This window comes from Heterocephalus glaber, unplaced genomic scaffold, assembly GCF_053883595.1.
Source record: "Heterocephalus glaber isolate CG9 unplaced genomic scaffold, H.glaber_assembly_v1.0 deba00001724, whole genome shotgun sequence".
Taxonomy (NCBI): Eukaryota; Metazoa; Chordata; class Mammalia; order Rodentia; family Bathyergidae; genus Heterocephalus; species Heterocephalus glaber.
The window spans coordinates 5,040,314-5,053,962 of record NW_028258435.1 but is presented as its reverse complement, the minus strand read 5'-3'; the positions used below and the strand labels follow the sequence as shown (position 1 = coordinate 5,053,962).

Genomic DNA, 13,649 nt, shown 5'->3' with positions numbered 1-13,649 from the left:
TAGGGGTGCTGCTCAGCATCCTGTATGCACAAGATAGATCCGCAACCAAGTGCCAAGAATGCTGAGGTTCAAACACCTGGGCTAAGGGTTCTATTTGCCAATAGTGGCTTCAAAAATAGGTGTACGACTTGCTCCAAGTCTAAGCCTGGGGGCAAAATTCTCAGAAGGTCCCTGTAAAAGGTTCTTTCATCCCTAACAGCAATCAGGAGAGATCATATCTCTTCTTTTGGCTGCTGGTACTGGTTGGTTGTGATGTCTGGACTGTCAAAGCTACTTAGAGACCATGAAAGGAACCATTTTGAAGCAACCCAGCAATAAACAGTAAAGCTGGAAATGCACGTGATTTACAACCAGCAATTCCACCCTCAGGCACATACGCTGGAGAAATCTTTGGAGCAGTGCAGCAGGAGGCGAGAACACAAGAGTTCCTGGCCACATCATAATACCTCAAGTCCAGAAACGCCTAACATTTGGGAACAGGAAAATGCATAGTTGAATTTGGATATAAGTGGGGTTTTGGGGGATTTTTTGTGAACCAGGGATCGAACTCAGAATCTTGTGCTTGCAAGGCAGGCGTGGCGCCACTGAGCTAAATCCCCGGCCCTGTTATGTGTATTAACATGATATTTGTAGTGAAAGTGAGTAAATTATGCACACAGATGGATGTCACAATATAATGGTGAACAAAAGTACAAATTGCTTTTCCTTCTGGATCCTCACTCCCTAGTGACCCGTTGGTGCAAAGTCCCTGGTGCTCAAGGCCTGGCTGGCTATTTGAGGCAAGGCCAGCATGCAGTTGGGACAGAGTGGAGGGAACTTAACTGTAGGGCCTAGAATGAAGTTGGCTTCTAGGATTCCTAAGGAACATGGATTTTTCCAGCAAAGGGAATGTGAGAGTTCTGCAGCTGGTGGTTCAAGGGGGAAAGATTGATAATCACCTCATCAATAGACATTTCCTGGGAGGATCAACCAGTACTCTGATTCCAAATAAAACCACACTCCGCTATGAGCAAACTGTAACTGCTTACTGTAAGGTCACAGCTTCGATTCTCTTGATGAGCCACCACAAACACCTCTCCAAACTACACGCAAGAACCAGTGTGCATGTCAAATTGTGCCAATGCGCACTGGCTTCTCTGCTTAAATAATGTGAACTGCTGGTTGCCACGTCCTTCCCAAATCTGTGACCTACATTTTTTTGTTGCTTTTATGGAGACACTTTTATGTTCTCTTTTCTCTATTCTCAGACATGTACTTTTTTTCTCTCTGCTTGTTCCCCTAATGTAAATTTCTGTTATTACACTCAGTATTTTTTTTAATTGGGTAAAGATTAGGGGCATTATGAGGATAGATTATATAATTAATGGAATATTATATACACTCATTAAAATGATAAACTGTTTTCTGTTTTCTTTCTCGTTCTTTTTTGAAATATGTATTATTTTTAACTGACACAGTAATTGTACGTGTGATACAGGGATGATACAGGAGATGAAATAGGACCGCCAAATGATATAAGGGAAATATTATAATTCCCAACCTGTTAGATGTCTGATAAGCAGAGTTCACGTTCTCTAAAACGGAAGAATGAATTTTAGGAACAAGGGAGGTTACAAGTAGGAAGGATTTATTGAGAGGATCGCTCCTGAGAGGCAGGAGGGGTCCCGAATGGGTAGCCAAGGACCCCACTTGACAGGAAAGCTTTATAAAGCATAATCAATAAGGTTACAAGTATAATCACTTAGGTCATAGTGATCCAGTGGGGGAACAAGTCATGCAACAAGTGTGCATGGGAAGAACAAAGACTTTTTTAAGGAATGATGCATCCAGAGGTCCTGGTCACCCACCAGGGTGACTAATGTCTATCTAGATCTCACTAGGCCAGGTGTGACCTCTTATCTTGTCTTTTGCAGAAGTATGCAGGCCTGGTCATTTCATCTTTATTTTGAGGCCTGTTCTCCAATGGATGCATCTCCGGCTACTGTAATGTGTAATGTGTTCTTATCTTTTGTGCTGACTCTGTCGAGGGCCTGGCCCCATCTGACTGCCTATAATATTTCTACCTAGCTTAGCTGTCTATAATACATGTTTTGGGGGTACAGGTAACATTTCAATACATCTGTACAAAGTGTAGTGATCAATTCAGGTAATTGGCATAGCCATCATTCCAAACATTTATTATTTTTCTGTGCTGGGAATATCTGAAAATCTTCTCTGCCAGCTATCTGAGATACACAAGTAATTGTTGTCAACCATAGTTATCCCTCTGCGCTACATCTAGAAGTCACTTCTCCTATGCAATTGCATTTCAGTGCCCATTAACCATCGTTTCCATTCTGTGGCCCCTCAACCCTCCCCAGGTTGTGGTAACCACTATTCCACTCAACTTCTACAAGATCAGCTTCAGCTTCCACACAAGTAGGAACTTGCACATTTATTTGTCTTTCAGTGCCTGATTATCTTGGTTTATGTAATGTCCTTCAGGCTCAGTAAAAGAATTTTTAATACTAGGATTATGTATGTGGACACAATACTTAAATTTAAAATGTTGCAAATTTAAGTGTCCTTTCTCAAAATATGAGAAAGTTGAGGGAAAATAGAACAAAGTTTTTAAAAAGGGAAACAAAGACCATAGCTCACACCACTAATAAAGCCATGAAGTCTTCTTTCTTTTATAAGGTCTTGGAGTCTTGCATGCCAGTAGAAATTGGTTCCAAACTAAAAATTTCCAGTTAAATTGCTCAGTGTCAAGTGATTTTCTAATGGACAAATACACAGCCCAATTGCTCCTCTCTGATGTTAATACGGGGGAAAACAGTTTTTCATTAATATTGTGGCCTGAGATTTCCTCTAACAATTGCTTCTGATCATCGTAATATATATTTTAAAATGGAAACTAGTTACTGATGAGTCCTGTTTTGTATGTACAACAGCTATTCAAAGAGCAGTTTAAAAGGAAACGATGAAAGAATAAACAATTCTCATGAACTTTCACTATTCAGCTTTCAAAGAATGTTCTGAACTTATGCATTTGAATAGGGATTTTAGTTTTATTGAATTATTTTGGGAACTGTGTCAGTTTAGTATTTTAATATTCCTGCCTACTTTCCTTTGACAAGAAATCATTTCTGCTTGATAAAATTATTTGAATTTTTTAAATGTTCATCTTTTCAAAGCATTCCAGATCCTTTCTGCTTGCTTAAAATTTCATAGAAAATAGCCTCATTTCCTTGCATATTATTAAATATGGGCCCTAGTGGGATGTCTCCTTTTAAAGTGAGCTGTATAATAATATAAATAATTACACTATTTACATAGAGCTAGAAGCATTCAAATTAATGCTATTTTATGTATATATATGCATATGTAGAAATTTGATATAAAGAAGTGTGTAGATAAATTAACATCAAATACAAATAAATCCATGGAGAATGACAAAAATATAACTAAGATATTTCCAGTATATTTATTTCAGAATCAGACATACCCACTAGACAGAAGTTATACAGGATATAGAGAAATAGAATATGACCCACAGATGTGTTTTGGCTTTGACTAGGGCAGGTTTTATCATTTTCTGTTCAGATCTGACTTGTTCTTCTTGTCTCCAGTCCCAGAATAACTAGCATCATTTTTCTGTTTACTCTAAGGACAGTTCACGTATTTATTGAGTGTGTCTGGTCTGCAACCTGATGAGCCAGAGAGCCTGTGAAATGTGCTTAGTGAATGTGCTGCTCCTTCCCAGCTCCAGAATCCCCTCTTCGAAAGCTCGTCTTGGGCTGGGGGTGTAACCCAGTGGGAAAGCCTGCACTTCGTATGTTTGAGATACTGGCTTCAAACCCAGTGTCCACATTCCCCTTCCCAGAAAATCCCTAGAGCACACCTACTGTGTCCAAGGCTGACTTTCGAGAGTGGTCAGAGGGCATAGCTGTGATTGATGCTGCTTTTCAGAACACGGTGCTGCCACCCTCCTGTGTGTCCCTCACCCAGAAGCAGCCCCAGCACAGCCTCTGCTACTGCCAAGCACGCCAGAGCCTCTCTCTCTGCAACAAGTTCAGCCTCAGGAGTGTGGCATCCTCTCTAAGCTGGGCACCTCTTCCCTGCTCCTTTCTGCCAGGTGGGTACCAACCCCTGTGCACCACTGTCTGTGGGACGGGCAGAATCAGGGCACCAGGTGGCAGAACATGCCATCTCCACAGCCCTCCATCCCCAGAGCACTCTGTCTGCCAGGAAGAATCTCACACAGAGGCCCGGAGGTTTCCAGAACTTCTCATTCAGTGACATAGGTGTGGTGGGTGGCCTCTCACACTGTCCTCTGAAGTCATCACAACGCCATCCCGGCCTAGGAGAGCTGGGGGCTTTACCTCTCCCAAGACTCTAGCTTGCACTGTTTCTCTTTCGTTCCTCCAGGAATAGCTGGACTTTCTTCTTACCATCTTGCAATCTCAGAACCACAAAAAAAGAGAGAATTCCATTAGCATGTGAATCTTAAAGCCAATAGCTAGACATTCAAACAAACACAGATCCTGAGGTGTTACATTTCCATGCAAGATTCTCCCAGAGTGTGAGCATTCCCCCAGACAGCCCAGGCTCCAGCACTGCTCACAGAGTTCCCCATGCCCAGAAAGTCTGGGTTAGCAAGCTAAGCCCAGAAACCCTTCATCCCAGTCTCTGCCTGAGCTAGCAATGTGCTGGCCTCAACCCTGAGTCTCTGGGAGACTGGGCCCTCCTTCTGACTTCACTTCCTGTTGTTGGCTTCTTTGCCACAAAGACAGAGAAACCATGAGAACTGAAATAAGCATAACTGTTAGCATCACGCCTTCTTCTCAGCCCAAACCCCACATGTGGACAGCCCCTTATCAGAGTCATCAGTAGAGCCCTGGATTCCAGGAAGAGAAGATCCCTGTGACTGAGCAGGAAAGCCAAAAGCACCTCTGTTCGCCCAGCGTCAGAGCAGAGAGCACTGAGCAACTCCTCAGTATAGATGGATGGGAACCCCACAAACTTCATGTTTTTCCTGGAGCAAGCAGGTCCTCCTCCCTCCCATCCAGTCCTCTTCTTGAGGGCCAGATTCCTACTCTCTGGGAAGGCAGGGAAACATGGCAGTGCACAGGTGTAGGGTGTTTCAATCTTTTCCTCATTTCTTACGAGATTTCTCCTGTCTAATCGGCACAAAATGCAGTCAAGCCACCCCCGATTCTCTTTCACCTCCAGCCAAGTCTGAGCTGCCTTTCCTAGACCCTCTCCAGCCTCTCTCATACTCCCACTCCTCTTTCTCTCAACTGTGCTCTCCTTTCAACTAACCCAGTTGTCTCGCAGTTAACTCCCTAAGGACCCGCCAACGGAGTGAGACCACATCCCCTCTCTCCTGGCCTGGGACATGGATCTGAACTTGTCCTGGCCTCCAAAGTCAGCCACTTAGATCTCCTGGTGCACTTGCTCCTGGGCCCTATGATCGTGATGTACTTGAGAGCAAGGACGCTGAGGGAGATTGCAGTCTGCATGGAGATTTTCTGGGAGGAGCTTGGGCACCCAAATTTTACTGGTTGGTCAGTGAAGCCTAAGAGTCATGAGGGTGAGATCTCTCTCACCTGCAGTGAGGAGCCTTCTTGTAGTCCTTTCTGAATAGAAAGCACCTGTTGCAGGGTCTGCATCCATTGTAGAACAAATCTATAGACTTACATTATAGAGTAAATCTGCCTTCACTGAATAAATAAGGGAAAGATAGGTATATGCAAATGTGAATTTGTACATCAAATGTAAGAGCTGTCTTATTTATGGCATTAAGCAAAATGACTTCATCTCAGGTCTCCTCACTTCTACAGTAGGTAGGAAATCAAAGCACAACTAGGGTGTGGTCTGCCTGACCCAGGGTTTTGCAGAGGTGTCCAGGGTCTGCTGAAGGACCAAGGCCCTGGTCTCAGACTGTGTGGTGTCTACCAAAGCATGGACAGCATGAGCCAGGCACCCTTTCGAGGCTCAAAGCACAGTGATTACCAGGTGCCCGTCGACGTGCTGCCTGTCTTAGGCACTTTCTCATTCCTGGAACAAACACCTGACACCCACAATTTAAAGCAAGAGAGCTTGTTGTTGTTTTTTTTCATAGTTGCAGTCCGTGGTTGGCTGACTCCAAGGCAAGAAAGGCATGGTGGAGGGGCTGGGTGGAGGAGAGCTGCTCACATCATGGTGGCCAGGAAGCCAGGACAGAAGGGAGACATGGAGAAGGAGATATACCCTTCCAGGTCTCACTCCTCAGTGATCCAGGCCCTACCTCCTAAGAGCAAGTCAGCTATGAACTCTCAGTGGACTAATCCACCAAGGTGTACAGTGCACCAATAAGCCAATCTCCATCCAAATACATGAGGCTTTAGAGGACACCCCAGATCTAAACTATGACACTGCCTGTATTACTCAGTGTTTACCAGAGTCAGATGGAGGAGAGTGCAAGACAACTGTCTGTAAGCTGGAGACCCAAAGGATCCAGTGGAGGGCTTGGAGCCCATGGCAATGTCCCATGCAAGTCCATATCAGGAGACTGAAGGATCCGTGATGGGAGACTGAAGGATCTGTGCTGGGAAGGCCTAAGGGCCAGTGCTGGAAGCTGAAACATCTGTGCCAAAAGGCTGAGGGACTTGCACTGGAAGCCAGCAGATGACGTCCAAGATGAAGGAGTGAAGCTCCCCTGAAGAAAGAGAGCAACCAAAACTCCTTTGAAGAAAAACCACTGAAACTCTTCGGAAGAAAGCCACAAGGAAGCTCTTCCAAGGATCAATTGAAATCCTTTCCCCGCTGCCCATTCTCCTTTGATACCATCCCAACAACGAGCCTCCTTAAGTGGGTCTTCCATGCCAGAATTATGCCGACTCAATTCAGCTGGGTGTTCCCCACTCCAGTTGATAATTAATCCATACCACCACACTGCCTTACCCTGTGACATGCTGCCACCTCCTCCAGGGGTCAGTCTAGAAAAGGGGCCATGTCTTCAGGTATCTAGACCTCTCCTCTTCCCCACCTCCATGCCCTGTACATCCGTGGAATCACTTCACTGAGCTGAGGATGCTACAGCAGACCTTAAGAACCATGCCCTGAACCAGCTTCTAGTTTCTGAGTCCTCCCTCCTCCCTGAAATGAGATTGGGGAGTATATTAGCCAGCTTTCCCATTACTTGTACAAGATACCCAAACCCACAACTTATCGGAGGAGAGGTTTAATTTTAGGTGAGGGTGCATAGCAGAGAAAAGCTGCTCACCTCATGGTGGCCACAGGCAAAGAGAGCAGGAAAGGACCAGGAAAGAACAAGGGGCTGGGGACAAGAATGTAGCCTTTTAGGTCACACCCTGAGTGGCCCATTTCCTCCAACATGGGCCAACCTCCTGGCAGCCCATTTAGCTATGAACTCACCAATGGGTTAATCCCCTAGGACTATAGCACCTCATGATCCAATCACCTCCCCTAAACCCCACGACACAACACACGAACCTCATGGGGGACAGTCTCCATCCAAACCATCACATGCAGGAAGAAAATGTAGGAAGATTTTATATGCGATTTCATGGTTCAGTAAATTCTCCTGCTGGGCATGTTTGAAGGGCCCCACAGAGGGCCTCCTCCCAGGCCTCTAGGCCTCATCCACGCTGCAAGTTGACAATGCAGAATTTTTAATTGTGTCATAACCTATGGGGAGGGAAGCAAAGAGCAGAGCTGGCTCCATGGGGAGCTGTGGAATGACGCTCTCTCCATGCCTCCCAAGGACTCTCCTTCTGTACCCTCACCATCTTTGCCCATCGGAAGTCACTGGAGCTATGAGTCCATCCCTCACACAGCCACAAAGAGTGTTCTTCAGGCTCCCTGCAAGTAATCATCTACTGTCCACTCTGAGCTGCATATTACGTTTAAAAGGAAGAGAGAGAAAGAAATCTAACAGGGCATCATAGAAACTGAGTAAAGTCAAACTGAGGCTCCCAGCGAAGAGGAGGAGGCTTCCAGGCCACCGTACCACCAATCCCAGGGCAGGGGAGGTGAGCCCCATGGGCACCAGCAGCAGAAAACCCCCCAACCCCCTGTCAAAATGAGAAGACACGTAAACAAGTCTCAAAACCAGACTTCCAGATCACCTATAGCAACCCCAAAGGGAAACGAAGTGGAACACTCTGATACTCACTCAACCACCTGAACGCCCTGAACTGGAAACAAAAGAGGATCTGGAAAAAATAAAATCAGAATTAATTTCTCAGCTAACAGCAGCAATTGTGCTCATAGTGCAAGACATGATTAATAAATCTAGAGAGGAGGTAAGGAACATTATGGAATCCCAACATAGGAAATAAATGGAATCCATAAAACAGATGCAAACAGATTGCCAGGAGATCGAAAACTCCATTGAAAGTCTACACAGCAGAATGAGCCAATGTGAGGACAGAATTTCAGATATAGAAGATAATATTGCAATTAGTGAGCAGGAAAAGAAAAATTGCTTTGAAATTGTAAGGGACCACAAGAAATCAATCCAACAGCTGCTAGATGATGCAAAGAAGAATAGCATAAGACTGATTGGAGTCAATGAAGAAAAGCAGAGAGTGAAGATGACATTTAAAAAAAAAACACTGTTCTTCTGCCTGCCTTGCAAGCTCAAGGCTCCGAGTTCAATCCCCAATACCAAAAACAAAACAAAACAAAAAAAAAACTGTTCACAGAAATACTGGCAGAAAACTTCCCAAGCAGGGGAAAAGAACTTGACATACAGATAAGTGAGGCATATAGGACTCCAACTAGCCTTGATCAAAAAAAAATCCACACATAGGCATATAATTGTTAAGATTCCAGAAACCCAACAGAGGAGCAAAGTTCTACAAGCAGTTAGAGAAAAGAAACAAATCACATACCAAAGAAAGCCCATCAGAATCACAGCAGACTTCTCAACACAAACCCTCAAAGCAAGAAGAGCCTGGAGTGACATATTCCAAGCCCTAAAGGAAAACAGCTTCCAACCCAGACTGATGTACTCTGCAAAACTATCTTTCAAAATCGATGGAAAAATAAGATACTTTCCTGACAAAGAGCACCTTAGGAACTTCATGAATACCAAACAAACACTCCAAAAAATTTTAGACAATATCCTAGGAAAAGACAATGAGGATCACAAACCCAGGAAGCACACCACAATGAGTCCACCAGGCCTGACAAGAAATTAAATGCAAAGGGGGAGAATCCAACAAGAAGAAAAAGTCATTAAAATGACAAGTCAATACATTTCAGTTATAGCCATCAACGTTAATGGTCTCAATTCAACAATGAAAAGAAATAGACTGGCAGACTAGGTCAAGAAGCAAGATTTAACAATATGCTGCATACAAGAAACACACTTAATTCAAAAAGAAACGCATAGACTGAAAGTTAAAGGGTGGAAAACAATACTCCATGTGACAGGAACCCGAAAAAAAGCAGGAGTAGCTATCCTCTTTGCAGATCAAGTGGATTTCAAACCAACACTGAGTAAGAGAGACAAAGAAGGACACTATATCCTTGTAAAGGGAACAGTCCAAGAGGAAGAGATGACATCATAAATATTTGTGCACCAAATGCTAGTGTGCCCAACTATATAAAACAAATGCTAACGGACATGAAAAGTCATATATACACTAACACAATAGTAGTGAGGGACCTCAATACCCCACTGTCACAAATAGATAGATTAGCTAGACAAAAAATAAGTAATGAGATGCTAGAACTCAAACTCTTGAACAAATGAACTTAACAGATGTTTACAGAGTGTTCCACCCCACAGAATCAGAATACATATTCTTTTCAGCTGCACACAGGTTGTTCTCCAAAATAGACCACGTACTGGCTCATAGAACATGTTTAAGTAAGTACAAAGGAATTGAAGTGATCCACTGTATATTATCAAACCATAGTGCGATGAAATTGGAGATCAATAGCAAAAGAAACCGCAAAAATTTCATAAACACATGGAAATTGAACAACACACTTCTGAATAAACAATGGGTCACAGAGGAAATTAAAGAAGAAATCAGACAGTTCCTTCAATTAAATGACAATGACAATACAACACATCGGAATCTATGGGACACAATGAAAGCAGTCTTAGGAGGGAAATTCATAGCAGTGAATACTCATATTGGGAAAACTGAGGGAACTCAATTAAACAACCTGATGCTAAACTTCAAGCTCCTAGAAAAAGAAGAGCAGGACAAACCCAAAGCTCATACAAGGGAGGAAATTATAAAGATCAGAGCAGAAGTCAATTTAATGGAGACTAAAAGAATGATACAAAACATCAACGAAGCCAAGAGTTGGTTCTTTGAAAGAATAAACAAAATTGACAAACCCTTAGCCAATCTTATCAGAAAAAGGAAAGAAAAGGCCCAAATGCATGCAATTAGGAATGAAAAGGATGAAATTACAATGGACCCAGCAGAAATCCAGAAGATCATCAATACCTACTTCAAGAACCTATACGCCAGTAAGATGGAAAACACAGAAGAAATGATTCCTAGATTCCTAGATACGTATGAATTACCAAGGTTGAATGAAGAAGACCTAAAAATTCTAAACAACCCAATATCAATCAATGAAATTGAAAATGTAATTAAAAACTTACCAACTAAGAAAAGCCCAGGTCCTGAGGATTTCACTGCTGAATTCTACAAGACATTTAGAGAGGAACTACTGCCACTACTGTTTAAACTCTTCAACGAAATTGAAAGGGAAGTAATACTCCTGAATTCATTCCTGGAAGCAAGCATTACCTTGATCCCCAAAGCAGAGAAAGACCCAACTGGAAAGGAGAACTATAGGCCAATCTCACTAATGAACATTGATGCAAAAATCCTTAATAAGATACTGGCAAATAGAATGCAGAAGATCATCAAGAAGCTCATACACCCTGACCAAGTGGGATTCATCCCAGGGATGCAGGGATGGTTCAACATATGCAAATCAATCAATGGAATACACTATATCAATAGAGCCAAGGACAAAAACTGTATGATCATCTCAATAGATGCAGAAAAACCATTTGACAAAATCCAACATGCATTTATGATAAAAAACCCTACAAAAAATCGGAATAGACTGTCTCTACCTCAATCTGATAAAAGCCATCTATGAAAAACCAACAGCCAATATCATACTAAATGGTCAAAAACTGAAATCCTTCACACTAAAATCAAGAACAAGACAAGGATGTCCACTATCACCACTCCTGTTCAATATAGTTATGGAAACATTAGCCATGGCAATTAGACAAGAGAAAGAAATAAAAGGAATAAAGATAGGAAATGAAGAAGTCAAATTGTCATTATTTGCAGATGACATGATACTGTATATAGAAGACCCCAAGAACGCCACCAAACGTCTTCTAGACTTAATAACTAAATTCAGTCAAGTAGCTGGTTACAAGATCAGCACACGAAAATCAGTAGCTTTCCTCTACACCAATGACAGACTCACTGAGACAGAAAACAATTCTGAGACAGAAAACAGTAGGTCAAATAATTCCTTTCACCATAGCACCCCAAACACTGAAATACCTAGGAATCAACCTAACAAAAGAAATCAAAGACCTCTTCTCTGAAAACTACAGGACTCTGAAAAGAGAGATTGAAAATGATATCAGAAAATGAAAAGACATCCCCTGCTCCTGGGAAGGAAAGATCAACATAGTGAAAATGGCCATACTTCCAAAACTGCAATATAGATTCAATGCAATCCCAATTGAAATCCCAGCAGCATACTTCACAGACCTTGAGAAAACAATCCAAAAATTCATTTGGAACAAGAAGAGACCCAGAATAGCAAAAGCAATTCTAGGTAACAGAGACATGGCAGGGGGTATCACAATCCCCAACTTGAAACTATACTACAAAGCTACTGTGATAAAAACAGCATGGTACTGGCAAAGAAACAGACCCGAGGACCAGTGGAACAGATCAGAAGATGCAGAAACAACTCCAGACACACTCAGCCATCTCAACTTCGATACAAGAGCCAAATACCCTCACTGGAGGTAAGATAGCATCTTTAATAAATGGTGCTGAAAAATTGGGTTTCAACTTGCCAAAGATTAAAACTAGACCTATATCTCTCACCATGGACTAAACTAAAATTGAAATGGATTAAAGATCTAAATATTACAAATAGAAACACTGAACTGGCTGGAACAGAGGTTAGGTAGAACCCTTGAAGACATCGCTGTAGGACAAGATTTTATGAACAAAACCTCAGTTGCCCGTGAACTAGCATAAACAATCAACAAGTGGGATCTCTTCTTATTAAAAAGCTTCTGCACAGCAAGAGAAACCACCAGTAGTGTGAAGAGACAACCCACAATGTGGGAAAAAATTTTCACCTGCTGTTCCTCAGACAAAGGTCTACTATCTAGAATGTATAAAGAACTTTAAAAAATCAGACCTCCCAAATTGAAAGACCCAGTCCAAAAATGGGCATCTGAAATGAACAGACATTTCTCAGACAAAGAAGTAGAAAAAACAAAGAAACACATGAAAAAATGTTCCACATCACTGGTCATTCAAGAGATGGAAATGAAAACAATGCTGAGATTCCACCTCACTCCAGAAAGAATGGCTGCTATCATGAAATCATCCAATAACATATACTGGCAGGGCTTCGGGGAAAGAGGAACCCTGCTCCACTGCTGGTGGGAGTGTTGACTGGTGCAACCACTATAGAAATCAGTATGGAGATACCTCAAAGATCTAGGGCTGGAAGTCCCATTTGACTCAGCTATTCCTCTGCTCAGTATCTTCCCCAAAGAATTAGAAGAATCATACCACAGTGATATATGTGCGCCCATGTTCACAGCAACACAGTTTGTAATAGCTAAAACTTGGAAACAGCCCAAATGCCCATCAACTGGAGACTGGATCAAGAAAATGTGATTTTTTAATAAAATGGAGTACTACTCAGCCATAAAAAATGAGAAATTAGAGACATTTATAGCTAAGTGGATGCACATTGAGGAGATACTCTTAAATGAAATAAATAGGGCACACATGTATAAATACTGAATAGTTTCTCTGATGTGAGAGCTGAAAGTGTAAATAAGGACTAAATGTATAATAGGTCATGTGAAATAGGAAGAAAAGGGGCAAAGGGGAAGGAAGTGGGAGGGGTAGGGGAAAGGATAGAAGGGAATGGGATTAATATGAGAAAATGGAAAAATAGGAACAAAATCTTTGTAAATAGGGAGGCATGGAGGAGTTGAAGGGAGGGCTGGGCAAGGGTGAAAAATAAGAACCAAGAGAGACTATGTCAAGGTGCAAATTTCCAATGATGAATGTCATTACATTGTATACCTAAAATGTACCAATGATTAGAATGAATAATCGATAATGCAAAATAGGAAGAAAAGGTCCAAAGGGGTAGGGGTAGTGGGAGGGCAGGGGAAAGGAAAGAAAGGAAAGGAAAACATGATGAGAAATGGAAACAATGGAAATAAAATCTTTGTAAATAGGGAAGGGTGGAGGGGGTGAAGGGAGGGCTAAGAATGGGGAAAAAATAAGAACCAAGATGCATCATGTAAAAGTACAATTCCCAATGAGAAATGTAATTGTGCTGTATACCTACAATGTACCAATAAAAGAATGTAATAAAAAATATTAACATAC

At 42.2% G+C, this 13,649-nt stretch overlaps 1 long non-coding RNA gene across 7 annotated transcripts; it reads right to left on the bottom strand.

Annotated features, from left to right (window-relative positions):
- Positions 1 to 3,443: 3,443 nt before the first annotated feature.
- Positions 3,444 to 13,642, bottom strand: LOC106008698 (uncharacterized). 7 transcript variants are annotated; one of them, XR_015446798.1, is made up of 5 exons: positions 8,162 to 13,642; positions 7,773 to 7,879; positions 7,480 to 7,674; positions 6,423 to 7,122; positions 3,444 to 4,444 (listed from the first exon to the last, which is right to left on the bottom strand). It is a non-coding gene; the product is annotated as an uncharacterized LOC106008698 (long non-coding RNA). The 7 variants fall into 7 exon arrangements; XR_015446796.1 differs by having other exon boundaries at positions 7,480 to 7,879; XR_015446799.1 differs by lacking the exon at positions 7,773 to 7,879 and having other exon boundaries at positions 8,162 to 13,641.
- Between the last annotated feature and the right edge of the window lie 7 nt (positions 13,643 to 13,649).